Source organism: Nasonia vitripennis (assembly GCF_009193385.2).
Source record: "Nasonia vitripennis strain AsymCx chromosome 1 unlocalized genomic scaffold, Nvit_psr_1.1 chr1_random0002, whole genome shotgun sequence".
NCBI classification, from domain to species: domain Eukaryota; kingdom Metazoa; phylum Arthropoda; class Insecta; order Hymenoptera; family Pteromalidae; genus Nasonia; species Nasonia vitripennis.
The window spans coordinates 5,476,453-5,502,406 of NW_022279588.1; the positions used below are offsets into that span (position 1 = coordinate 5,476,453).

At 36.8% G+C, this 25,954-nt stretch overlaps 1 protein-coding gene and 1 long non-coding RNA gene across 3 annotated transcripts in view; one reads left to right on the plus strand and one right to left on the minus strand.

The window, feature by feature from the left end:
* Positions 1-20,407, minus strand: part of LOC116416315 — a 34,191-nt gene extending 13,784 nt beyond the window's left edge. The window contains exons 1-2 of the long non-coding RNA XR_004226773.1: positions 20,162-20,407; positions 19,838-20,095 (exon numbers count right to left, since the gene is read on the minus strand). This is a non-coding gene — a long non-coding RNA (uncharacterized LOC116416315). The remainder of the gene's footprint in view (positions 1-19,837; positions 20,096-20,161) is intronic.
* The window catches only part of LOC107980542, a 530,828-nt gene that overhangs the window by 414,970 nt on the left and 89,904 nt on the right, over positions 1-25,954 (plus strand). The gene's annotated exons all lie outside the window — the stretch shown is intronic.

Here is a 25,954-nt window from a genome sequence, read left to right on the forward strand (position 1 = left end):
ATAAAGAAATCCGTATAATGATATGTTTGATATTAACACTAAAATAAATGTTTAAAAAATCATGGAAAATGACTGTATATGTATTGTCGGAGATATTCTAAAACTTTACTTGGTTGAAAATTAAACATTATACATTTCAATTGACATTACTCATTGTACTATAAAATTTAGAAGATTCTTATACTGAAGAGGAATATTCGAGGAAAGGATTAACATAAGAAGCGTTTGTTGACTAAATAAATATTTACTATAAAAAATAATGTTTTACATTTTTTATACATTTTTTTTGTCGAAGTTTGTCTTGCGTCAAAATTTTTTCAGCTATTTCATTTTTCCTACTTATTTTAATATGTAGATATTTTACGCATTTTCACATTATTTAAAATTAACAAATACATACATTATTTTTAAATCAGATGATTCATTGATTATTATAAGTTCATTGTCATCATCGTCTTCTACTGTTTTACATTTTCTCATGGATGAAGGGAGGAGGCGTGACGACTCCATACTCAAGGGTTTCGCCAATACAGGTTTTTGAATGACTGAAGCAGGTTTCTTGATGACTGATGACAGCGGCGGTGACTCCGGGTTTAGTGGTTCAGCCGGCGCAGGTCTCCGGATTACTATAACTATTGATGGCTGGCATGGTGGCGGTGACTCCGGGCTTAGTGGTTCTGCCAGCGTGGGTTTACGAAAAACTTCGAATGGTGGCGGTGTCGCAGCATTTGGCAGTGGAGGTCTATATGGCACCAGGAGATCATTGGTGTCGATAAATTTAGGCTCTTCTTCTATTGGCACCCAGTAATTTTATTGCGGTCACAAAGCCGGTCTTGCTTCTAGCGATACAGGCTGGCCTTCTAAAGCCCAACCGTCCTCATCCATTGATATTTCTAGTGTGCTATATTTCATCCCGAGTATTGTCTGCTCTTTGTTAAGCAGCATACTGTAAAGCTCATTCGTTAGCATTTTCTGAAACAGACAAAATAGTAAAAGTTGTAAAATAATCATGCGTTATAATTTTTTCCATCATTACTTTTATTTAAGATGACACCAAATTATCTCCAAAAATTTATTTTTAACATAAATTTTTTTAAGTTCTGAACTTTGTCATATATATTATATTTTAGTCAAATTCCTATGATTAATTTAAATACCAAGCTATCGATAAAATATTTAATAAAATGCTAAATTAATGCTGTTTTTTACTTGCAGACACATAATGTATTTATTATTAAATTTTTATTCATGTATTCGTGTAAATAATGAACTATGTAATAGTTGTATTTCTAGTGAGAGATAAAGAATAATTTATACTCTATGAAAACATATTCCAATAGAGAGTTTTTGAAGTAGTGTAGATTGAGTAGTTCTAAAATTGTGTACACTGCTCAAAGCATTTAAAAAAGACATTCTACAAGGATAACCTACCGTTATGTATTCGCTCTGTGTGTTGACGCAATTCTACATGTATTCTACATTAATTGGTGTCCGTCCTCGGAACTGAACGGTTGTAAAAAAAATATACAGGGTGACCCAATTTAAACGGGCACCGCTCATAACTCGTCAGGGACAGCCACAATCGAAAAAATGGTAGAGACCAAAGTTGTAGGATATCGAGGGGACAACCCGATGGTGACCTTGGATTTGACCTTGAACGCGTTTTTCAAGGTCATTTGAAGGTCAACTTTGGATTTTTAAATAGCAACCCCATTCTTTTATTGCGGGAATGGAAAGAGCGGTAAATTTTACGTTCAGAATGGTATGTTCGGTTGCGGCACTGAAGGTCATCTCAATGTCCTGCAGCCAGAATGAAACCCCGCCTACGTAATTCCTCTAGCAACGCCAAATTAAAAAAAAGTGGTAGAGACCAAAGTTGTTGTATAGGGGGGGGGGGGGCGGGGGGGGGGGGGAGAATTGTGACCTCGAATTTGAGCCAGTCCTACAAGGTCATTTCAAGGTCAAATTATTTTTTTTCAAACTTTACTTTTACTTTGTATCCGAGATGAAATCCCTTCTTAGATGTTCTCTGTCCAGCGGCCAAGACGCAAATGAGCCCTTGCTAGCGTCCAAACATAAGTCTCGCTATTCCCCGAATGATCCCTTCCGACGGTTAACTTGCGAATGACTCTTCTAGGTGGTCGCCACCTACCTACCCGAACTCCTGATGTGCGAAAAATAAAAATGGCTCCCGAAATAAGCCTTTTAAAATAAGTCCCGCGCTCAGTCTTGCCACCGCGACTCCGTCGAACCTTCCCCTACGACGCTTAACTCACGAATGATTTTCAAGCAGGCGCCCCGGCCCCGCGCCGTACCTGCCGCCCGAACTTTCGATTTGCAAAAATAAAAATAGCCTCCGAAAATTGTCGAAAGAGTCTCACACTCGGCCTTCCGCCAAAAATATTAACGAAAATTTTTATTAAAAAGCCAATCATCGATACAGAAAAAGATTAAGTAAAACATCGAAGTATTGTAGAAAAACGTCAAAGTTTGATAAAAACGTAAAAAAAAAATATTAAATGTTTTATTTTTAAAAAATCATAAATTGATAAACCGTAATGCCAAAATATGAATAGAATTTTACAATAAAAAGCCATCGATACAGAAAAAGAAAAAGTAAAACATCGAAGTATAAAGTAAAAAAGTTTTTATATTTATTTTACACACATTTATTATTTGAATCAGAAATAAATTGCATTACGTTTTTTTAAATAACGTTGTTGTTTTTCCATTTAATTTATTCATAAATTATTATTGTTTTAAGTATACATAGATATACATACATACGTATGTTTGTATACATATGCTATACACACATACATGTAAACACGCATGTTGAAAATACATATGTATAAGCAGAATTATAAAGTTTGTAATACATACCATGTCGTCACACAGATTATACATACAATTACTGGCAACAGTTAATATAATTATTTAGTGATAATTCCACTGTATAAATAATTTAATTCTATTAGAAATATTTTTGCAGCAGAAATTGGTAGGTACTTACATTTTTTGCACTTTTCTATTAGATAAGTAACCAACAACACTAAAAAATGTATGTTCATTATTTAAACTTGTACAATATGTAAGCTGTAAAATATTGTATTTAACACGATAATAATTAATTAATAACATACATATTAATATAAAATATTGCATCTAAAGTTATGTTAATGTAAAAAAATTTTTATCTAACGTAACAGAATATTTATTATTGTTAACAAATGAAGATTGTACTTTTTACATCATTTCATTTAATATTAAAAATAATACGAATATACATTTTCTATTAAAATTTTTGTATTAATGTCTTGTATAAAAAATGTTCTGCAATACGTAATGAAGGTATTTCTTGAAGAATCAATTTACTTAAAATTAAAAAATGTTTGATATAATTTCAAGTCATAGCGATTATTCTAGAAAATATTGTTTAAGAGCTAAATATTCCGATTAATTACCCATATTTTAAATGTATGTATAAGTTTGATTTCACTTCATAAAATTTAATAAGTTAAAATAAATCTTTTACTAAAATACAATTTTAACTATTTTATAAGTTATCTATTAAAATTTACTTTTAACACTTTTGGAATTACAAAATATTTATTTATTATCATTTCATAAAAGCTTCCTAATCAATAAATTATTTTATAATAAAAAATTAATAATTACTATTTGCAATTAAATAATTGTTTAAGTAGTTTTTTATTTATTATTTTTTGCAGAAAACAGTCTAAGTTCTAGTAATGCAGTAGAATTTTTAAATTTATTTAGATATTTATCGACTTCAAATACTAATTTAATAATTGAAAATATGTGATTTGAGTCATTTTTTTTATTTTTGTAATATTTATAATCTAAGTAAATATGCCGGACTATAGTCGAAGCGAAATTGTTGATATTTTATTGATTTTGGGAGAGTGTCGAAGAAATTATAATGCAGCAGCACAATTATATCGGAGGCGTTTCCCAAACAGAAATCATCATCCATCTCGAAGTACGATCCAGAGAATTGAACAGCGAGAGAGGCGAGGACCTCAAAGATGGTACGCTAAATGATGAAAATCTTTTCTTCTATTTTAAATTTACTACTTCGTTTAAAGTGCAACATTTTACACGCTTTCAGGATCCGGAGTCGAAAAAGTGGGTGCTGTTTGAAAAAAAATAATTTGACCTTGAAATGACCTTGTAGGACTGGCTCAAATTCGAGGTCACAATTCTCCCCCCCCCCCCCTTATACAACAACTTTGGTCTCTACCACTTTTTTTTAATTTGGCGTTGCTAGAGGAATTACGTAGGCGGGGTTTCATTCTGGCTGCAAGACATTGAGATGACCTTTAGTGCCGCAACCGAACATACCATTCTGAACGTAAAATTTACCGCTTTTTCCATTCCCGCAATAAAAGAATGGGGTTCCTATTTAAAAATCCAAAGTTGACCTTCAAATGACCTTGAAAAACGCGTTCAAGGTCAAATCCAAGGTCACCATCGGGTTGTCCCCTCGATATCCTACAACTTTAGTCTCTACCATTTTTTCGATTGTGGCTGTCCCTGACGAGTTATGAGCGGTGCCCGTTTAAATTGGGTCACCCTGTATATATAGCTTCCATGGAAAAAGTGACGAACAACATTTCTTTTAAAATTCCTAAATTTGTAAAATGCTTGTAAATGTTGTACATATCTAGTATACTGATATTTATTTTACAAAGTGTTTTGCGTTAGTTCAAAGCAATTTTTACCAAATTATTTTGTACAACTTTTAAATAAGCCAATGTATTTTAGTAAACCTACTGTTCTTATTCTTGTTGCAAAAAAAGTGACGCTGATAGTAAATTGCACATAAAGCGAATATAAGAGTTTCGCGTTACTAATGAGAGTGTGTGTAAAATTGTACTTACTTTGTTATTCAATACGATGGTCGAATTGCTTGAAAATGATGATTCACAGTAGTCGTTCATTTATTATTTTTAAAATGTTTTTAAAAAAAGTTGCCAAGGGTGGAGAGTTTCACTTTATGGTTGCAATAACCTTGACCTTGAATTTGGTTATCAAGGTTATGTCAAGGTCAAAGTGATTTTTCAAGCGAGTACCCCTGCTTTTGATCTCCGATTTGGCAAAATCCAATTGAGCAAGAACCTCTTCATCTGGAAGATTATTTTTCTTCCCAGAAATAAGCTTTGATTGTTCCTTAGCGATGAAGTGATGAGGTATCAACTTTTATAGGCTAGAACATAAAGTTTCAATAAATTCTTGCGATGTTAGGCATTGTTTTATCAAAGTGTATCTATCGGTTAATTGCCACGTGTCGAAGATGCCTTGATCAATATTGTGCTCATCCATAATGTTCTCAACGTAATTAGAAAACTTTTGAATGTCCGGACAAAATTTGCATTCATTCATATAACAACTTGGTTTGGGATCCTCACATAGAACGAAATTCAAACAATCTTTATAATTCTTCAGAATATTGTTTGAGATTTTTTCTATATTTACTGCATCAATCATCGGCTTGAAATTTTGGTGTATCGTACATACACATACATTGTGTGTACCAGAGGATCCTGCAAAGACAACAGTTTGGTCTCAGTTCCGCAAACTTGGTAAGTCCAATCGGATGTTCAGGAAACTGTTCTTTAAAATGATTATGAAGGTTCTTAATATCAGTAAGTAATAATCTTTTCTGCACTTTTATTTTTTCACCATATAAATAAATACTGACGGTATCTTTTTTATTTGGCATAATTCTGCTGTTAAGATCATTTTCGTAAAAATCTTCAACTTTCTGAGTAGTTTCTGCAGGTAATGTTTTTCCACGTTATGCAACAGGAGAAGACAAAACTCCATCTGATTCTCTTAACTGATTTGCTTTACGAGCCATTCTGTGAGACACGCCAAATTGGTTCATAATTTTACGTATTGCCCAGGGTTCGGGCAAAATAGTAAGAATACTGACACGTAATGGATCGTTCTCCGGCAGGGATTGGAATTTGTTTTTAAGTCCAGTTAAAATATCTGTAAGATCATCTTGCATAGGTGCATCCGTGTTTGAAACCGAAGGTGAGTCAGTCTCTGATTCAAAATCAACACTCATACTGACGTTTGAAGATAACAAATCATGTAGTTTGTAAAAGGATTTTCTACATGTATCACAAATTAGTGAAGATGTTGGATAATCAGGATAGACATCTTGAAATTCTTTGGAGATCTTCCTAAGAGATTTGCTGTGTCCTGTATTAATATCAAATGGATTAACGCATCTATCGATACGATATTTTTTCGCAGGAGAAGACATTGTTGTAGGATATGAGAAAGCTCAACCAAAATAAAAAAAATGTTAGAAATAACAAAATTACGGCTAGTACAGTTGAACAAGGAGTTTCCGATAAAGTAAGACTTACTCAACAACTGCCTTAAAAAGGATTTTGAAGAAGAAGTCGCCAATGTATCTATTAATGTACCTATTAACTATCCTAAAAAGGACTGTTGGAGAAAAAGTCGCCTATGAATAAAGCCGCTGATGGACTTGCTCACCAACTATCTTGAAAAAGACTGTTGGAGAAAAAGTCGCCGATGAAGAAAGCATTCCTTGAAGAAAATATTCATTTCTATGGGTTGCTAAACGTGGGAAGGGGTTGGGGGTGTAGGTAAAAAAGAGGGATGAAATAAATCACTTGAAAGCGATAAATTCCTTTGCCACAAAACAGTTTTATTTGCTGAAGTCTTTGCACAAGTTGTCATTGGACACGAGCCGTGTACTTGCAGCATTAGGCTGTTGGAAGAGGGGCGAGGTACAGCGCTGAACCCGGCCTCCTTATGTGCCCTCCGCGACGCTACTTCACTTGTGGGTAATGCGCAGCCGCCTAGCGGCGCGCCGCGGTACTAGCGCCGCGGTGATAAGCGCTGCAGCGTGCGTGGCGTGTTCGGTGGGTTGCGCGTTAGCAGGGGCTTTTCGCGAGAGAGCCTGCGGGTGGGTTATGACAAATATCCGCCAGTTTATATTGGCCATATTGAATTTTGAAATTTCGAGGTTAAAATCAGATTCAGCGGCCCCTTAAACTCCCATACCGATACTTTAAACTTATTTAAAATCATTTGTTGCGGTAAAATTGGTTTGGTGATGGTATAATGTCCGCCATTTTGGATCCACCATTTCGAATTCTGAAATGTCGAGGTTAAAATAAGATTCAGTGACCCTGAAAACCCCCATATCGATACTTTAAACTGATCAAAAATCATTTGTTGCGGTAAAATGGGTTTGCTGGAGGTATAATGTCCACCATTTTGATTTCGCCATTTTTGATTTTGGAATTCCGTCAGCATTGTCAATAATATGTCCTATCATGAGTTGTACATGCTTTTTGGTGGGATATTTCACAAATTAGAACATTTTTACTATTGTTTTTGTTGAATGTGCTATGAAAACGTGGGTTTCAGGCTCCATATTTTATACGCCACATTGGATTTTTGAAAAGGCCAGAACTATTTCAAAAGCCCTTGACCAGACGATCATTTTGAGACCTCAAACGTCTCGTTAGGTTAACCCACATTTTGGGTGCACTGATGTTCCGGTTGACGTGAAACGTCCCATATATGTTTTTGGATTCTGATTTCGGGAAAAACAGTTATTTTTCATCTTCTCAAATATTTTCTTTTTATTGCCATTTGTTGATTTTTGAAAATCGCTATTTTGCGTTTTTTTCAATCATCTCATTGTTACAAACAATTCAGCTATAATGCATTTAAAAGAGAATAAAATTACCTACTTTTCCTCGTTTAGTGCTCGGGATCGACCGCTTTGTTCGGCAGATAATATGAAAAAGGTGATTTAAAAAAAAATTCATATCTCTGAAACTAAACATCATAACTTCGCGAGAAAAATTATGTCGATCGGTCACGTGTCAAACTATATCCTATTCAAATTTTAAGTGATTTGACAACTTATTTTTTCAGTAATAAATCAAAAACTGAAAAAATGAATTTTTTTTGTGCCTCGATTACGGACGTAAAAAGGCCTTGTTGCACTTAAGATTTTGGGAAATAGTAGATATTTCAAGGTTTTAATTTTTTTTTTTTTTTGAACATTTTTTGATTCCTTATATCTCTAAAACAATGTGGTCAAATGCTTTAAAATTTTATTTGGTAATTCACCATAAAAAAATCTATCTGCTGCTAAAATTTTAAATGATTTCGTCAAGCAGTTTTCAAGTAAAACGCTAAAAAGTAAAAATCGTTTTCTCGAAAATGGCGAGAGCAACCTATTTAATGAATAGCCTGTTGTTTTATGATGGTTAGGTTGGTTAGGAACACATGTAAAGATGCGTGAATTCCTGTGAAAAAAAATTAACGACAGTGTTCATATTCTGTAATAAAAAAACAGAGGGGTCTGCAAACTTTTGGACAATGACCAATCCAAAACTTATACATTAAATTATGTATTAAAAACCGCCGTATACATTAGCTGGCAGATATACTGTACATTAAAACAATATTTCATTTATTGGACCTATAAATTTATTTGGAGGAAGCTACGTGCCAATGAATTCGCAGCGGTTTTTTTTGTTATTCTCTGGCATCATTTTTCTTGAATATAACGTACATTTAATAAAGCCATCTTTATTTTTTTACAACATACTTTGGAAGATGCTTTAGTCACTGATTTTACGATTCATTTAACTGCTTAAGTGTGACTAGGAAAGTAAAAAAAGTCCCATTAAAATGATTTGTTGAAATTGTTTATGTTATGTGACGAAATACTTCGACGAAATAAATGGACGCACAGTACTGCTGAAATTTACTAATCGCGCATGTAATATTTCCTGTATTACTTTCTGTCTTACGGCACTTCTATCATCAGATAACATACTTATGAGTATATTCTCAACATGGGCAAAGTATGCATTTCTCTGAACAACTGGATCAATAATTTTAAGATGATTTTTTGATAAATATCTTGTAAGCTGATTAAATTTATAGAAATGCCATGCTCCATCTCTTATCGGTAGTTTAGCTGTCACCATGAACCAAAATGGCGTATAAACTTTCATCAAATATTTCACTATTTCATGCAATGACAGTGTTGGTGAAGCTGTTGCCATATACAATCTGAGAATTCTGTTTGCCGTAGTCAGACACGGAGACAAATCATGAACGGCTGGATCACGATTTGCAAGGTCTTGTGAGCATTTTCCTAATTTTATGGCGTAGTAACAAAGATAAAGATACTGCTGGTATTGACTTAAAATTTTACAATCAATAATAGGTAAATTATCTTTAACCACGGTTTTTGCAAATGATATAATAAGAAGACTTTTACATTCATTTAGTTTCCTTTCGATAGGTCCAGTATACATTGTTGGGCCACTTACGCGACCATCAATGTCTTCAAAAAAATGTCTAAATGGCAGTTCATTAAAATGAAGCAAACATATAATCCATTGTAGTGTGCGCTTTATTTTTTGTTCTAAGAGGAGTATTATCCCATCATTAGCTGAAGTATTAACAGGGGTACCGTCACAACCGACTGCACAGAGTTTTTATAGTTCCCCAGGTAGTTTGTTTAACAAATAATTATGTAATATTTCTCTAATAGTAATGCATTTCTCGCAGGAGGGGTCATATGTCCTAGAAACTGTGAACCAGGTTCGATTAATAAAGAATAATGATCTTTTGTTACAGTACTACAATTTATTGTCTTTCATTTCTTGACAGAGCGTTCTATCCCGACGACCATCAAAATAAATTCCAGTTACAAATGATTTATCTGTAATATCTGATGTCCTTGAAAGATCATATCGAACTCTTTTTCTCTTTCTAGCTACTTTACTTTTATCGACCGTTTTCTTTTGAAAGCTGATAGTCCGCAAGAACAGAAGAAGCTTACACTGAAAAAAACACAGTCGTTTCTGCTGTAAAGTCCGGTAGTTTTAACCGTTCTGACAGCTTAACGACTGTTCAGTAAGAACAACGGTCTGCCACTGGTAGTTTTGGCGAGTCGCGACTCGTAAAATTGGTCGCTTACCGGGGACACCAGCAAAACCGACCGAACTGATTCTTTAAATCTACTGAACTCTACGGTAATTTTGGCGAGTCTTCGTACAATGACGGATTACTGGTGTAAGTTCAGTTAAAATGGCTGAGTTTTTTTTTCTGTGTAAGCTGCAGTCGCTCTTTCTGAAAGATAGTATCTTTCACTTATTAATATAGTTCTTGTCAGTTTAACTCGATTTAAAAAAATTTGACGATTCTATGAAAGTACATTCGGCCTTTGAACACATTCATTGTTATAATGTATAATATTATCGTTATCATTGATATCATGATTGATATTGCGATGCCTATTAGTTTCTTTTTCTCTTGACCAAATAGTACGTATTTCAGAACAAGGTCTACCTTTTTACCTTTTGTTATTAATAATTTTCTGCTTATCTTGACCTCTAAATGTAAGAATTTTGCGATTAGCATTCATAGTGCTAATATTCATAAGTCTTGTTGTTCTTTGATCAGACAAAAAAGACTGCATTTCAAGAGGCACTTTATTTATCTGGGGACATGAACAATTATCAGTAATAACTATGTTACACTTACAAGCAAAAATATCGAAAAGCGTAGACCTAGCATGTTCCTTGAATAAGAAGACTTTATTTCTAACATTTTCAAATTTGTCAAATTTTCTCATTTCTGATTTGATCGAAACGTACTTTCAATGATATGTTTTTAACATATCCATGATACGTTTGTGACTTACTGTTGGAATGCTAAGTTCATGATAAAGATTACACAAGTCATGAACAACTTTCTTTGCGACGTATACGAAAGCAGGCTCAAATTTATTATTCGCCTGTTTTAATATTATCTCTATATAAAAGAAATATTCTTATTATATCTTCGTATGATGGTAACAAATCTTTAAATTCACATGGTTCACCAAACAATTCACACATTGATTGTTCAAAAAGGGATCTAAGGCTCGTTTAGGTAATAAGTATGGTACATTGACCAACTGATAAATCATGGAACAAGATAGAGTGCTGGACAATATGAAAATATAACATATCATATGGTATCAGTTTGGAATATTCATATACAAAAATACAGAGAATATCGAGATTTAACTAAAAGTTTTATTGTAAAGACCAAAGCTAGATTAAATTCGGGGACGCATTGTATGGTTAAATCAATTGAATAAGGGAGGTTGGGGATAATTTATTAATTTTTGTCGGAGCAGATATCTTTTCCGTCTTTCAAAAATTAATTGCCCCATTGTACAAACATCAAGTTTTTAGATAAAACTAACTGAAAAAAATTCTTATGCGACCCTTCAGTAGAGTAAATAATGAGCTGGACTCAATTGAAAAATTTCGGTTTTTACGAAATTCAAAAATCCCGCAGATGAATTAGTACAGCGTATACTATAATACATGGTCTAAGTCTGTTGGGTGAAGGTGAACTGCAGCGGCCCCTGCAGGGGACGTACCCGTCGAGCACTCAGGCGAAGCCGATTGTGCTGTGCCTCCTGTAACATAAGTAATTACTGTATAAACCCTTGTTTATAACTTCGGCAACTCGGCAAATTGATGCCAAGCTTTCTAACCTTAGCTCCTCTAACCTCAAAATAGGAGCCCCCCCCCCCCCCCCCACACCTCTGTCTTGTCCCTGCGAAAGCTGGGCATTCACACAGCAGGTAGGAGGTGGTCTCCGTTTCGTGTTCGCACCACCTGCAGCTCCCGGAGTCCCTTAGTCCCAGGTTATACAGGTGGTATCCTACCCACCAATGTCCCATCAGCCAGCCAACGGCCAGGCTCAACCTATTCTTGCTTAGGCCCCTAATGGCCCGCAGCCACTCCTCAGGTGTACTGCTGCCTATCAAAGCCCTAGCCTGTCTTAGCCCATTGGCATTGGTCCATTTGTTGCTCGGTTGCGAGTTGAGCCAGTCTTTAATTGCTCTATTCACCTCATAGGTGGTGACAGCGACTGCGCACTTTTTTGCTCGAATGCCGTCCGCGCCCCTACTTGCTAGCCTGTCCGCCTTTTCGTTACCCACCTTGCCGGAGTGTCCTGGTACCCACACCAGTCTCACCGCGTTGTATTCTGCCAGTGATTGCAGTACCTGTCTGCACCTTAGTACTTGTTTTGAGGAGATACTGATACTGGATGTTGTCATTTTACAGTAGTATTTAGTAAGTTTAGTCTTATTTATTTATTAATTGTAAAGTATCTATGATTTACCCTAACAACTTACTATTATTATAATCCTGCGCACTTCAGATGGTTCTAATCACCCTTTGTGGCTGATGCTGACTGTACGATCTACACGTGTTCACGTGGCAATTTAAAATAAGGATGGTCTCTGCTCTTGCTAACGCCGAAGATTCCACTCGACGGTCATTAGCTTATACTTCTCTCCGTGGCACTGATCTGTATTCAAAGGGCTATCCGGTGTATGCTATGCCAAGGGACGGATTTAGCACGCTCCCAAGGTATTGGACGGATTTAGCACGCTCCAAGCACTAACACTAGCTGACACAGCCACTTCACCTTAGAATCAGTTGTAGCCGCCAGTAAGTCACTGCACAAAAAGGCAATGCGTGGATCGGCTCCGGGGTTTTTAAAGCCTCGGTACCAATTCACGCAGTTATGAAATTGAGTGGGGGTAAAAAGCAGAACGGTAAATTTTCAGATGGATAAATTTTCAGAAAATTATCATATCAATCGAAAAAAAAAATATATCAAAACTTGAATGCAATTAACACATTTTTATTCGAATGACTATAAGCATTATAATGCATTTTAAAGAATGATGCAAATAAATAAGTAAAGTATTGCATAATAAAATTATGACATAAGTGAAAATACCAATGTCAAAATATTCGACAAATAATGCAAGTAATTAGAAAAAAATAAATCTGAAAATTATTATTTATTTTAAAGATATCAGAATTTAAAATATTCTGTAAAAATATAAAAAATTTAGAATGTTTATTTTGGTTGTTACCTTTTTCTAAAAATTATATCGAAAAGTAGGATATTAGAAATTTTAGGTCATACGCGATTTTTGATGAAATAATAATTATACGAAAATTAAAATGTAGTTTAATTTAATAACGTTAAATTTGTTAGATGGCGGCACTTTACAAGGTAACTTTTCTCTTTTTTATACAGATGACGCCACAGTGCTTACAAAACATAAAAATTGCTCTTTGAGAGGAAGATTGTTACTACGTATAAGGGCCCTCCTGTAAATTAGTGAAACACTATTTTAAATAAGTTGGACTTCTGGGGTTATTAATAGTACATTGTACAACAAGGGGCGAAAATGGACTTTTCCAAGCGAGGATGATGTTTGAGCACGAGTGGTAGTCGAGGGCACCGTAGGTTAGAGGCGAAAACGACCATTTTCGGTCCGCTCGATTTCCGATTCTCTGATTATTGTAGGCTCGTTCTACCTATATAGGGGGTGAAAATGGATTAATTGATACATGTATTGTGATGAGGGACTCTCGCTCTACTTTTTGTGTGACGCTCGGAAAACCCCATTTTCGGCCCAGTTTATAGGCGCCGAAAATGGTCTTTTTTATGCACGTGTTATAAAAATACTTTTTGGGGGTATTCATAAATAATTATAAACAGGGAAACTGAGAGAGTTGCCCAGTGTGAAGTTTCCATACTAACACATCGTGTGAAAAGCTCTCTCTCTCTCTCTCTCTCTCTCTCTCTCTCAGATGCTCTCAACGAACACTTCAGTTCCATCTCAAATGACCCTCAAGCTCCATCTGTCGAGGAGTATCTGCGAACCCTCGAGAGTCTAGACCTCCCTAACACTTTATCTTCAGGGCCATCACAGAATCGGACGTGTTAGCTGCAGTTTCACATTTCAATACCCAGGCCAGGGGAAGCGATGGCATCCCACAGGTTGTAATCTCTAAAGCACTACCAATACTCACTCCTTTAATCTGTCAAATTTTCAACCTGTCTTTGAGTGAGGCATGCTTTCCCTCTGCCTGGAAATCATCGCTCGTAAGAGCATTAAACAAGATCAACTCTCCTACAGCTGTAACTGACTACCGACCGATTTACCTACTTTGCTTTCTATCCAAGGCGCTGGAGAGGCTGGTGCACAATCAAATCTCTGAATACCTTGAAACTAGACTCTATCTTGATAGTTTCCAAACTGGTTTTCGCACTGGCCACAGCACGCAGTCCGGCTTGATTAAGCTGACTGATGATGTCAGGCTTGGAATGGACAGGAAGAAGGTCACCCTTCTGCTTCTTTTTGATTTTAGCAAGGCGTTTGATACAGTGTGTCACGTCAGGCTACTCAGAAAGCTACCCTCCTTCGGCTTCTCCAAGCAGGTTATCCGCTGGCTTGCATCTTACCTTTCTGGTAGAGAACAGGCCGTCATTGGTGACAACAACGAACTCTCTACATTCCTACCACTAAACACCGGTGTCCCACAGGGGTCAGTCTTGGGACCCTTATTGTTCGCGTTATACATCAATGACATTGGCCTCTGCCTTGACTCAGATGTATCCCATCTAGTCTACGCGGATGATCTGCAAATCTACTGTCAATGCCCCCTTGAGGAGCTCGATTCCTGTTCTGACAAGATGAGTGCTAACGCCGAGAGGATAATGGGCTGGGCAGCACTAAACAGACTTAAGCTGAATGTTAGTAAGACTAAGGCGATCGTCCTGGGCTCACCCTACTATATCAATGCTCTACCTTCTACTGCTAACACCTATATAAATATAGGGGGGGCCCAGGTCAACTTTGAATCATCTGTGCGCAACCTGGGGCTGGTGCTTGACTCAAAACTTACGTGGAAAGAGCACGTTACACAAACTTGTAAACGTGCTCACTCTTTAATGTATCGGCTATATTTCTTTCGGAAGAGCACTAGCCTCAGGTTGCGCCAACATTTGGTGCAAGCACTCCTATTTCCCCTCATCGACTACTGCTCACTTGTTTACTGCGATCTGACTCAAGAGCTTGACTTAAAACTGCAGAGGCTTGTCAATACGGGAATCCGATACATCTATGGTGTAAAGAGGGACGAGCACATCTCCCCTTACAGGCGTGAGCTGCAATGGCTCACCACCGCCGGACGTAGGAAGTACTTCATGGCCTGTTTTCTTAGAAAAATTTTCAACACCTCAATACCAGCTTATCTACTAGCCTATTTTGACTTCCACGTCGCACTCAGGCCTGTCAGGGGCGAGGTGATTCCACTGGACATCCCGTCCTTCAAGACGGAGACGCTGAGGAATTCATTTTTCATCAGCGCCTCCTACCTCTGGAACAGCCTTCCATCTCAACTTCGCGACACACTATCCATATCACACTTCAAACAAGCAGCTAAAAATTATTTATTTAATTTGGAAAACACATAAACATCGCACAAACATACATACATTCTCTTTCATCTCATGTCATCTTTCAACATCACACACACCTTATACTATATACCCTTACACAAATTTTATTTATTCCTTTATCATAATACACTATATTTGTTATATGTACAACAAAATGTACAAAAATAAAGAGCAATTAATCTAATCTAATCTAATCTCTCTCTCTCATGCTTCGATTAATCGCGCGCTATTATATGCGGCGCGCGTGCCGCGCAAGTAAGCTCTCTTTTTTATATATTATTGAAGAATGTATACGTATATGTACACACAGAGAATCAGCAAGATTAAAAAGCACTTAAAATCGCAAGCACTCCCTCGAGACTAAAAGGGAGAAAGAAATCTCCGTTCTGGAACCTTCATTATATTACAAAAAAGGACTATTGCAACAGCAGCCTAAGCGTCAGCACATTAAGGGGACACAACACTTTTAAAACCTGAGAAAAAGAATCATTTTTAAATTTACATGCATAACTTCGATTGAATTGAAATTTTGTACACTTAAATAACATAACTTTACCTACATCTTAAGATTTTTTAGGCCTTTTTGGGACCCACTGTACCTCGATGAAAAATCAAACACTGATAAAAATCCTTATGCACTGTACACGTCATTGTATAAGAGACTGCGTGGATGAAATGGGCTGACAATTTTTTAGCATACTTTTGAAACCATTACTTTCTACATGAATGGAGGAAATTTAATTCCAATGACTAGAGCATTTTTTAAAAATCAAGCATATCCAAGTTTTAGCTATTTTTCAATAATTTTGACATGTTTGATTTTAAAAAAATGCTCTAGTCATTTAAATTAAATTTCCTCCATTAATGCGGAAACTAATGGTTTCAAAAGTACGTTAAATTTGTTTCAACTCATTTCATCCATGCATTGTCCTGGATGACGAAGACGTTCTGGACGCTGGCGCCGATAAGATGCCTACGTTCCTGAATGACTGTCTGGTCAGCTCGACTTCGAACAACGTGTCACTTTCAGAAATAATTTGTCACTGTTGTTCCGTGAAATTATAGTTTTTCGAAAATTTCTATGAATTTTCAATAAACTTTTACATAATCAAAGTCACCTTAAGCTATATATACTATACATGCCTTCTTTAGGAAAATTTTCGCTTGATCCTGATGTCGATCAATAAATTATTTCTTCAAACAGCCACCGTCTGCGTATACGTTGTTATTGTCAATGATTTTCTCCTGCTTTATATATGTCCTCAACGATTCATTCAACAACGTGAAAAATACTCAACTGTCATGTACGCGATTGCGTGTCAGTCTATTTCTAGTTACTATCGGGTACCTAACATTATAATTTTTCTCGAAAATAAAAAAAAACTGTGTATAAATTTTACTTGATCGTTACGATCAATAAATTTTTGTGCAAACATTGAAACTTCAAACTTTGCTTACATATCATATACCCTCTACACTCCTCAAAGTTACAAGTCTGTACACGAGAGCTCGCGTAAGCGAAAGTCTTTATAAATTTGATTAAGGCGCTGTAATTAAACATTTTATAAATGTAAATTACGAACGCGAGAGAGACGTTGTTAAATTAGTTATTGAAAAGAGCTTCGAGAGCGCACTTTTTCTAATTCTCATCGTCGTCGTTGCAAATACACCTCATTATATCCGAAGGAGGAAATCTGCAAGATCAGATTACATTGTAGGCATCTGCTTTAAATGTATTCTTCGCTTAAATTTTTCCGACGCAAAACTCGCCTATCTCCCCACAGACGTTACGAGTGTATGTATGCGTGTAGGAAAAAAAAGTTGGCGCAAAAACCGAAATATTTTTATAACTTAATTAACTCGCTGCCATTTTAATTGCTTCATTTGAGCGCGTACATATGGCTCGTTTAACTTACCACGATAAATAATACCGATCGTCGAAATCAATTAATAACAACGCGCCGTATCCATCATTTCCACGCGTCCTGATCTGCATAAAAAATCGCGACAGCGATTGAATTAATAGATCCATCACAAGCTTCACTTATCCCCTTAAAAATCACCAGCAATTAAAACCGTCCAATTGTTCATACATCTCTCTCTCTCTCTCTCTCTCTCTCTCTCTCTCTCTCTCTCTCTCTCTCTCTCTCTCTCTTCTGAATACTTAATAACCCGATCAATACAAATTTCAACCAGCATCGTCCCATAGTACCAGAGCCTCGTATCGTAACGGGGATGAGCCGGTCGCCCTGAAAAATGGTATCAATTACTAAGTCCCTCTCGTGAGCCGAGAAGAAAAAATAATGTCCGACGTTTAATTTCGAAGCTGCTGCCTCAACATCCTTCTTTTTCGGGATGTATCCGCGCATGACAAAAATATATAAATACATTACTACGTCCTCGTGTGCTCTCATTAGCGCGCCGACGATACAGACAATTCCGAGCGAGTAACGCGTGTGTACGTGTAAATAAAGGGATTTGCAAACGACGATCGTGTGTGGAAAAGCTACGTGACTTACTTTATTTCGGCGAAGGTCGTAAATCATCCTGCGGACGCTTTTGGTAATAATTACGCGCGAGTCTTGTTCGCATCGGGTGGAGGGACCGAAACGTGTAACTTTACACTCGTGAATATTATAACGTTGCACCCGTATGGTTATTATTTATTTTCACAATGCGATCATTCTCTCACGACAATGTTTCAAGGCTCCCGCGCTTAATTAACGAAAAATATGCGCACCGCCTTCCGCCGTGATCGTCCCATCGATCTCCGACTTAATTGTTCTTCTCGCCTTGAAAACTACGCGAGCTTTCAACATTTGCGAAAAAAAGCCTCGTTTCCGAAAAGTATCCCAAATAAGCGATAAATTCGCGCAAATCGTCTCGGAATATAATCTCTTGGATATAAGTATTATAACACGTGTCGATGCGCGAGAGGGATATTTATCGCGCGCGGCCAATATAAGTTGGCATTACTTTATATATATATATATATATATATATATATATATATATATATATATATCTATATATATATGTTCCTGACCGACATCTACACAACGTATACTACGCTCGAGGGAGAAAAGGCTCGCACGTAGAGTCGGATTTTTGCGGATGAAATTTATATGCGCTTCGCGAGTTTTCGCACAATCATCGGGCGTTTAGCGATGGAATTCTTAGAATCGCGGCGGCGCGGGAGATGCGGCAAAAAGCGCCGGTGAAAAAAGCTGCGCTAGTATGTGTGCGCGCGAGGTAAGTTATTGGAAGCATTTTGCGCGAGTGAGTTATACGGAGAGCTGCAGCTTTGCTTGTATAAGATGTATACGTTTATTTTTTAAACTTTTGGTTGTAACGTCTCTCGAGCGCCGAAATTTACAGTTACATGCGACTCGAGCGCGCATACGGTCGCTCTGAGGAATTTCGTTAGGTTTTTGAGTGAAAAAATCGTATAATAATACGCGTACGAGAATCAATCGGGCGTTGTGCTTGTAATACGAACAAATACTCATCTACTCCCGTAGTACGAAACCATCGCTTGCTTTGCCACATAGGACTAACATGACAAAATCGTGCCCAACAGAAAGCCACAGACCTATACCGTATACGACAAAGTAGCAGTATAGCAAAGGCAAAAAATATAATTTTATATTTATAACATTATTTATTATTAAAATTTTAAAAACAAGAAAAGGCTAAAACTTTTTAAAATACTCAGGTACGTTGTAAAAAATATGAAACAATTTATGTATGCCATATAGCAGGTTTATTTGGTTCTGGATTTCAAAGGACACTTGTAGACATCCAGAAATGCTGGAAACATGTATAGTTTCCAGATGAATGTGGGGATTTGAAAAAAATAAATGTAATATTAAAATAAATGTAACAAAAATGTTTAAAAAATGCCAAATAATATGTTCTTTTCTAGACAACTTTTTTAAATAATAATTATTTTCAAATCCCCACATTAATTTGGAAACTATCCTTGCTTTAAGCATTGGTAGATGTATAAAAGTGCTCTTCAAAGCCCAGATCCAAATGAAGCCTGCGGTAGCTGGAAAAAATGAAAAATATGAATTTTAGCCTTCGAAGACATGCTATACCTGCTATATGGCATATACAAAAAATGTTCGATGTTTTTGTATAATAATACTGACATCCTTAAGAGGCAAAACTAGTCTGTACACCGTGACACGACTCTCGGCTTCAATTACCAGCACACGAAACAGCAGAAGTTCGCAACTCGTAAAAAAAAAACACTTACAGAGCTCTAACTTGGGTACTCTTCCTCCCTCCCTCTCTCTTTCTCTCTCTATTTCCCTCTCCACCGTTATAACTTTTGCACGCGCGCGCGCCCTTTTTCTATTGTGAGCCGCGAAAGTGCATTTACAATTGTTAAATATATAACTAATATATCACAAAAACTTATCTGAGTAATAAAAATTTAAGAAATTTTTATTACCTTCCGGTGAGAGATCTACCTCTTCTTCTTCTACTTCTTCAACATGGGGCTCGACGGGTTCTCCAGCAGGCGCAAACAGGTTAGCGTTGAAGTTTTGTTCAGCAGCATCTTCATTTGGCTCGTTTTGTACGCCGTCCTGTGCACCAACAGACGCATCGTGTACCGCGTTTCGTACGTTTTCTTCTTGTGGCTCTTGAGCAAGCGGTCTACCGTTTACAGCCACGCGTCTTCTTCGGCGCCTACGCTGTCGTCATCGATCTGAAAAAAATAAAATAAATTATATAATACAACTAATTTAGCGATTTTAAATTAGGAGGCACTTACTCTCATCTTGTAGAATCCTATGGGGTGCTGGTTCATCTGAAAATTTTAAATTTACAGTATTATATATTTATCAATTAATATACGTACGACTCTTTGGATACAATAAAAAAAGAAAACTCATCTTCAACTCCGTTAACTGGAGCTGCAACCTCAGCTGGAGCCTCAGCTGGAGCCTGTACTTAAGGCGCCTGAAGGTATTGTCTGTTTCTCATTAATCTTTCGTTTCTCCTGTATCCTGCAATGGTTTGAAAATCAAATTCGAGATCTACACCTAAAATACATTAACATATGGGTTAATCATTACTGACAAGAAAAAATATCAAAAAACAAAAATATTTAATACCAACCATTGTTACGAATTGCCAATGCTTGATCGAATTCTTCCTCCAGAGCTAAAATAGCTTGGATTCTCTCTGGTGTCAACAGATCAATTTTACGGACGGTAATTGCTCCTATCAAATTACTACAGATGGTCAGGAAACGCTCCGTGGAAATATATTGCAAGTACAGTAGGCGCCAGGCCCTCTGCAACTGATGATTTCTGTAGACTGTAACATATCTGACTTGACGTCTTACAATTGTTTGCGTCATTGTTTCCAGATCATTCCAAGAGCTTTGGCACACGCGTTTCAACTTATCTGAAAGAAAACAATATATTATATAAATATGAATAATCATTTTTTCATTTATAAAAATTCCAAATAAACAAACCAATGAATTTCTTACCAAGAAAATCCCATGGTGATGGATGTCTTCCTAATCGGTGTAAAAGCCGACTATGATAAGCTTCGATGAAATTGTTCGTACGATTTTCGATACCGAAAACCGAAAAGCCTACTGGTCCAATTATTCCCAGCCAGCACGTGCGGTAATAATTAATAAAAGCATCAAGTCTCCTTCTTGATGGTCTTGAAATTGAATGGACGAGATTTTCGAACGCATTTAGTATTAAATCTTCTGGAAGAAACGCTAGGGCCAGTATCTTTCTGATGAAAGAATTAGCTTCATCATGATTCTTTACGAAATCAGAAATTCCTAGACTGCCAAGTTTACCCAGAATTGCCTGGGAAAAAAATTAGAATCAAACTGAGGATACCATCATTAATAATTACGTTTCGAGATACGGCTATCATGGATTACTCCAATCCCCAAGAGAAAGCGGATAGAATGAATATATTCTTGTGGGAGTGTGAAAACGTAGCATGAGAATAGAGTGAGTGAAAGAGAGAGAGAGAGAGAGAGAGAGTGAGAGAGAGAGAGAGAGAGAGAGAAATGCAGCTGCGCGAATGATGATTAAAAATATTTTTTCGAGGAGATGCCGACAGTGTTTACGAACTTTCTTGCTGGTTTTGCGCGCTGGGTAGAGTTTTAGATACCGTTAACGTGATAGTTGCCGCTGAACAACATTTTCAACTTTAGAATTAACCTACATCATTAGCGCGGCTTTTGGCAGTTCAAAAGTACAAAAATAGAGCAGCAGCACAATGAAAAAACTCGTACTGGACATGAGAGCGTCTGGTTCTCGGTTGTCGCAGCGCAGCGCGGTGATAAGGCGAAAGCCCGCGCGCAATATAAGATCGACCTCGATGCGAATAAGAACGGAAAAGCTCATCGCTGCTGCACCACATCGGAGTTGCAAGCTTGCAGTATGCCCAGCGTGATCTACAGCTCCAGGCTATTATGGCAGCAGGAGAGGATAGCCTGATTTTAATTCGCTTGAAACACAGAATCAAGATGAAAACTCTACTGATAATCTAACAGGATTTTTACATTCATTTGAAAAAAATATGCTTCCTCCTGATGTCTTAGAAGAATTCCAACAGAATGAATTTGAAGAATTTTGAACTGGTGACATCAAGTACCGTGCACTTTTCGATGTTTGGCGAAAAATGAAAAACTTATACAGTAATAATTAGTACTGGTGCTTTTACCTAATTAAAAAAAAACTGGCATCGCTCGAGGGCACGCGACATGTCAGGAAGGGCCGAATGTGGGAGTGAAAGAGTATGCCTGAGAGTAGCGCGTGTGGGTGTATCTGTGTAAACAGACGCTAGAATGAGTGAGAGAATGCGAGAGAAAGAGAAAGACTGAGATGAGCGAAAGCGTGAGCATCTTTCCCCTCGGAAGTATCCTACGTAAGAGCATGCGCACTGAGCGGAAAGAAAGGGAAGCACCCCCGCAGACAGGGCCCACCGCAGGCCCAAAGGTCAGTGGGAAGTCTTCCCGAGTGACTGATGTGTACAGTGAATACCTACTAATATGTGTATCTTGCATCTTATACTTTGTACTATCTAATTATACATTTCAATATCATCGTGTACTGACGTTATTGATATTTCCCGTCTAACCGTTAACCTGATCCCAAAATACAGAGACATCTAAAAATACAATGAGTAGCTATCGAAACTTTTTGAAAAATCGACTATCCTTCGAACCACATGCCACACGCTGTTAATAATGCATCCAACCGCACGTCACAGAAGTAAATCTCTGATCTACAATTCGTGGAGAATTAATTTTTTTTCCATACGCCTAGACACGGGGAAATCCTCGGCGATCCGAGCAGAAAAAATATATCCGTCAAACGAGAGAAATCTACTCAACAGTCCATTCATCACATGCCAAAACACTGACACGCATTTTAGTGCAGTTGATTTAGTGAGTACGATTAACTGGACTACTTGTTGGGGCCACTTCCCTCTTGCGACGACGCCTTTATAAATGATTAAGTCCTCAGTAGTCAATTTGGAACGGAAAAAGATAAGAAATATTAATTAGTTTTAATTAGAATTATTTATATTTACATGTACCCTGGTAAAAATTTTACCAGGGTGGCAACTAAATAAAATTAAAATTATTATATTATATATAGATTAGATATACATAAGCAATCCTACAATAGGAAGCTAAAAACGATTGAAAAGATTGAGTTTTGAAGTAGGCACTGCTTTACAGGTTTTAGCAGAAAAATATAAAACGGAATGTAAAAGTACAAGGTTAATGTTCCAATTTTCTTAATGGTTTAAAATAATTTTAACTTTAAGAAGTCTTATGTTGTCAATTAACAAAACCATTTCAGAAAGAGAGAGAGCGAATAAGCAAGAGCTGTGACTTCAAACCCAAACCAACACTCGCAGTGGCCAATTTGAAGAAAAAAGAATAGATAGGAGGACTCACTTATAAAGTAAAATCAGAGCTACCAGTATATTGAGAAATGAAGATGAAAAGATCAAAAGAGCAAAGACAATAAGAATGATGCAAGCAAAGGCGAAGAAAGCATACGACAGAATTGAGAGAGAGAGAGAAAGAGAGAGAGAGAGAGAGAGAGAGAGAGAGAGAGAGAGAGAGATAGAGAGAGAGAGAGAATGATGTATACGGAAAAAGCAGTTTCTACGAAGCCTAACATGGAATATCGATTACATATAAACTGAAATTTGGCTTACTCTAATGTAATAGAAATGGCATCCTACAATGAACGCATCTGGGAATACTCTTCTGGCAGCATTTCTTTGTCCAATCTCAAAGTCCGATCCGATCAGTCGCACATTGGAATGAGGCATATTTCTCCTTATGTGCTCGCACACTGCCTGGTAAGCCACCTCCGTCTTTCGTGACATTAAAAACCACATGAGCGGCATAACCTATTTTAAAACGAATACAAAATATTAGCATTTTTAGATACGCGTGTGTGCGTATGTGTCTGTATCTGCAAACATTAAGGTTTTATTAAGTAATAAATTATAATAAAAAAAAAATGATTACTTAGAATCAATGAACAATCTCAGTTCATTATGTTTTTTACAACAAAACTTGTATGATTTGTTATGAAAAAAAATATTTCTTACATGATTGTGATAGACGCCTAGCCATGTCAAAAGTTGAAGCTGCCCGTCCATTTCAGGGGTTGTATCAAAGGTTGAATCGATTTGAAAAATAGTGATGTCTTGCTGAATGAACCGTAGAAGACCTAGATCTGCTAGGCATACATGTACGTCTCCGTTTGCATCCCTGATGATTGTACAAGTTAATTCTCCACTGTGAAATTGGAACATGAGATGGTTCGCTGGATTTTCCAGGTGGACTCCAAAATCTAGCAGATTATTGGGCATTGGGGGATACAATCGCCGTCTCCACACCTTTATAGAAGATCTTATCGTCTCAAAGGGCAATATTAATGCACCTTCAGGATACCTGAAACAAAACAGTAACAAAACTTAGTGAAAATTATGAATCTACGTGGTAAAACTCATTACTACTTCAACTGATACTTACAACAATGACATAGTGTCATTGTTGTAAGTATCAGTATATAAATCTCTCAGACGGTAATACTGCCTTTGCATTTCTGTTTTAAGAGCATCTCTGACCCTTGCGAGGTCCATTGCATGCTAATCAACGTTACAGGCACGGCTGTGAGGTGCTACCTCGATTATCTCTGCCATGTCGACCCCCATTTTCGCAGTTCCGAAGCAATATGCTATGTTTCTGCATTTGAGATATCTGTAAAAATATGAAAATGATAGAAAAACTCACTTATAAAATGAATTGATAGTTAGTATTCAGTGGCAAGTCAAGGTAAAGCGAATACTGCTTAGTGTGAAAGTAACTTAAAAGAAAGACCTGAAAATGAGAAATTATAAGACACCATCAAGAAGAGATCTCGCTAAGAAGTTAATCCCTCAAAAAGATTTACAATTAGCAAGTCAACGAACTGAGAAAGCATGAGTCACATAGTTCTTTCCGGAAATGTAAAACTTGGAGACCAAAGCATGGCTCTGCATTTAGTTTTCCAAAAAAGAATTGTTGAACTTTTGGGTCTCGCTTATAACTAAAAGCTAAATTTTCAAAAATGTCTAAGAAATATCTTTGAATGCGGTATTTAAATTTTTTACAAATCAGGCAATTACAAGATTGAAGGTTATGATAATTTGGGAGAGAAAACAAACATCTAATAATGGTTTCTGGTTGTTTTTTTTTTACAAAGAAAGAAAGATAAAGGATAGTAAACAGTTATTACCGTATGTCGCTGAGGTTAAGGGAAAGGAAAATAATACAAGAAACTTAGAATAGCGGTGTTGTACGCCGAGCCGAAAGCAGGAAAAAGAAATTTTTCCTCGGGCCCACGAGTTTTGTTGGTTACTTGTAACCTGGGACACGTAGCGCCATCTTGTGCTGCACGCAGTACAATGCTACCTACATTATCCCGCCAGAGTTCAAACGCGCTATTCGCATAGGGTGCACGATATATATATATGTTTTCCGCGGTTTTTTGTCGTCCAACCATTTTGTTTCTTGTCATTCTTTTGTTACAACGAATCGAAATATAGTATCGTGTATATATATATATATATATATATATATATATATATATATATATAGTCGAAAATTCGGTTTGAGAGATAGCGTTGTTTATCGCCGCCATTTTTTATTTCTGTCCAAACGCGAAAAAAACGTTAACACGACGCAAATTTTATTGTGAACAGAGAAAAAACGATGTTATTATACGACACTAAATTTCGATTCGTTGAAACAAAAGAATGACAAGAAACAAATGCCGGCCATTTTTTGATTACATTTGAACGCGAAAAAAATCGCTTTGTTAACACGATACGTGTTTGTTTAAAAAAATCGCTGTTGCACCACGTAATTTTTTATCGCGATTGAGTTGTCGAAAAGAAGCGAGGATGAATATTATAAAAAAGATAAATTGCTTACATGGTTTCGTCCGTTCTTCGACTCACAACGTAGATCCTTCCATTTAGGATTCGCTGGTGCAACGGGATCATCGGATGC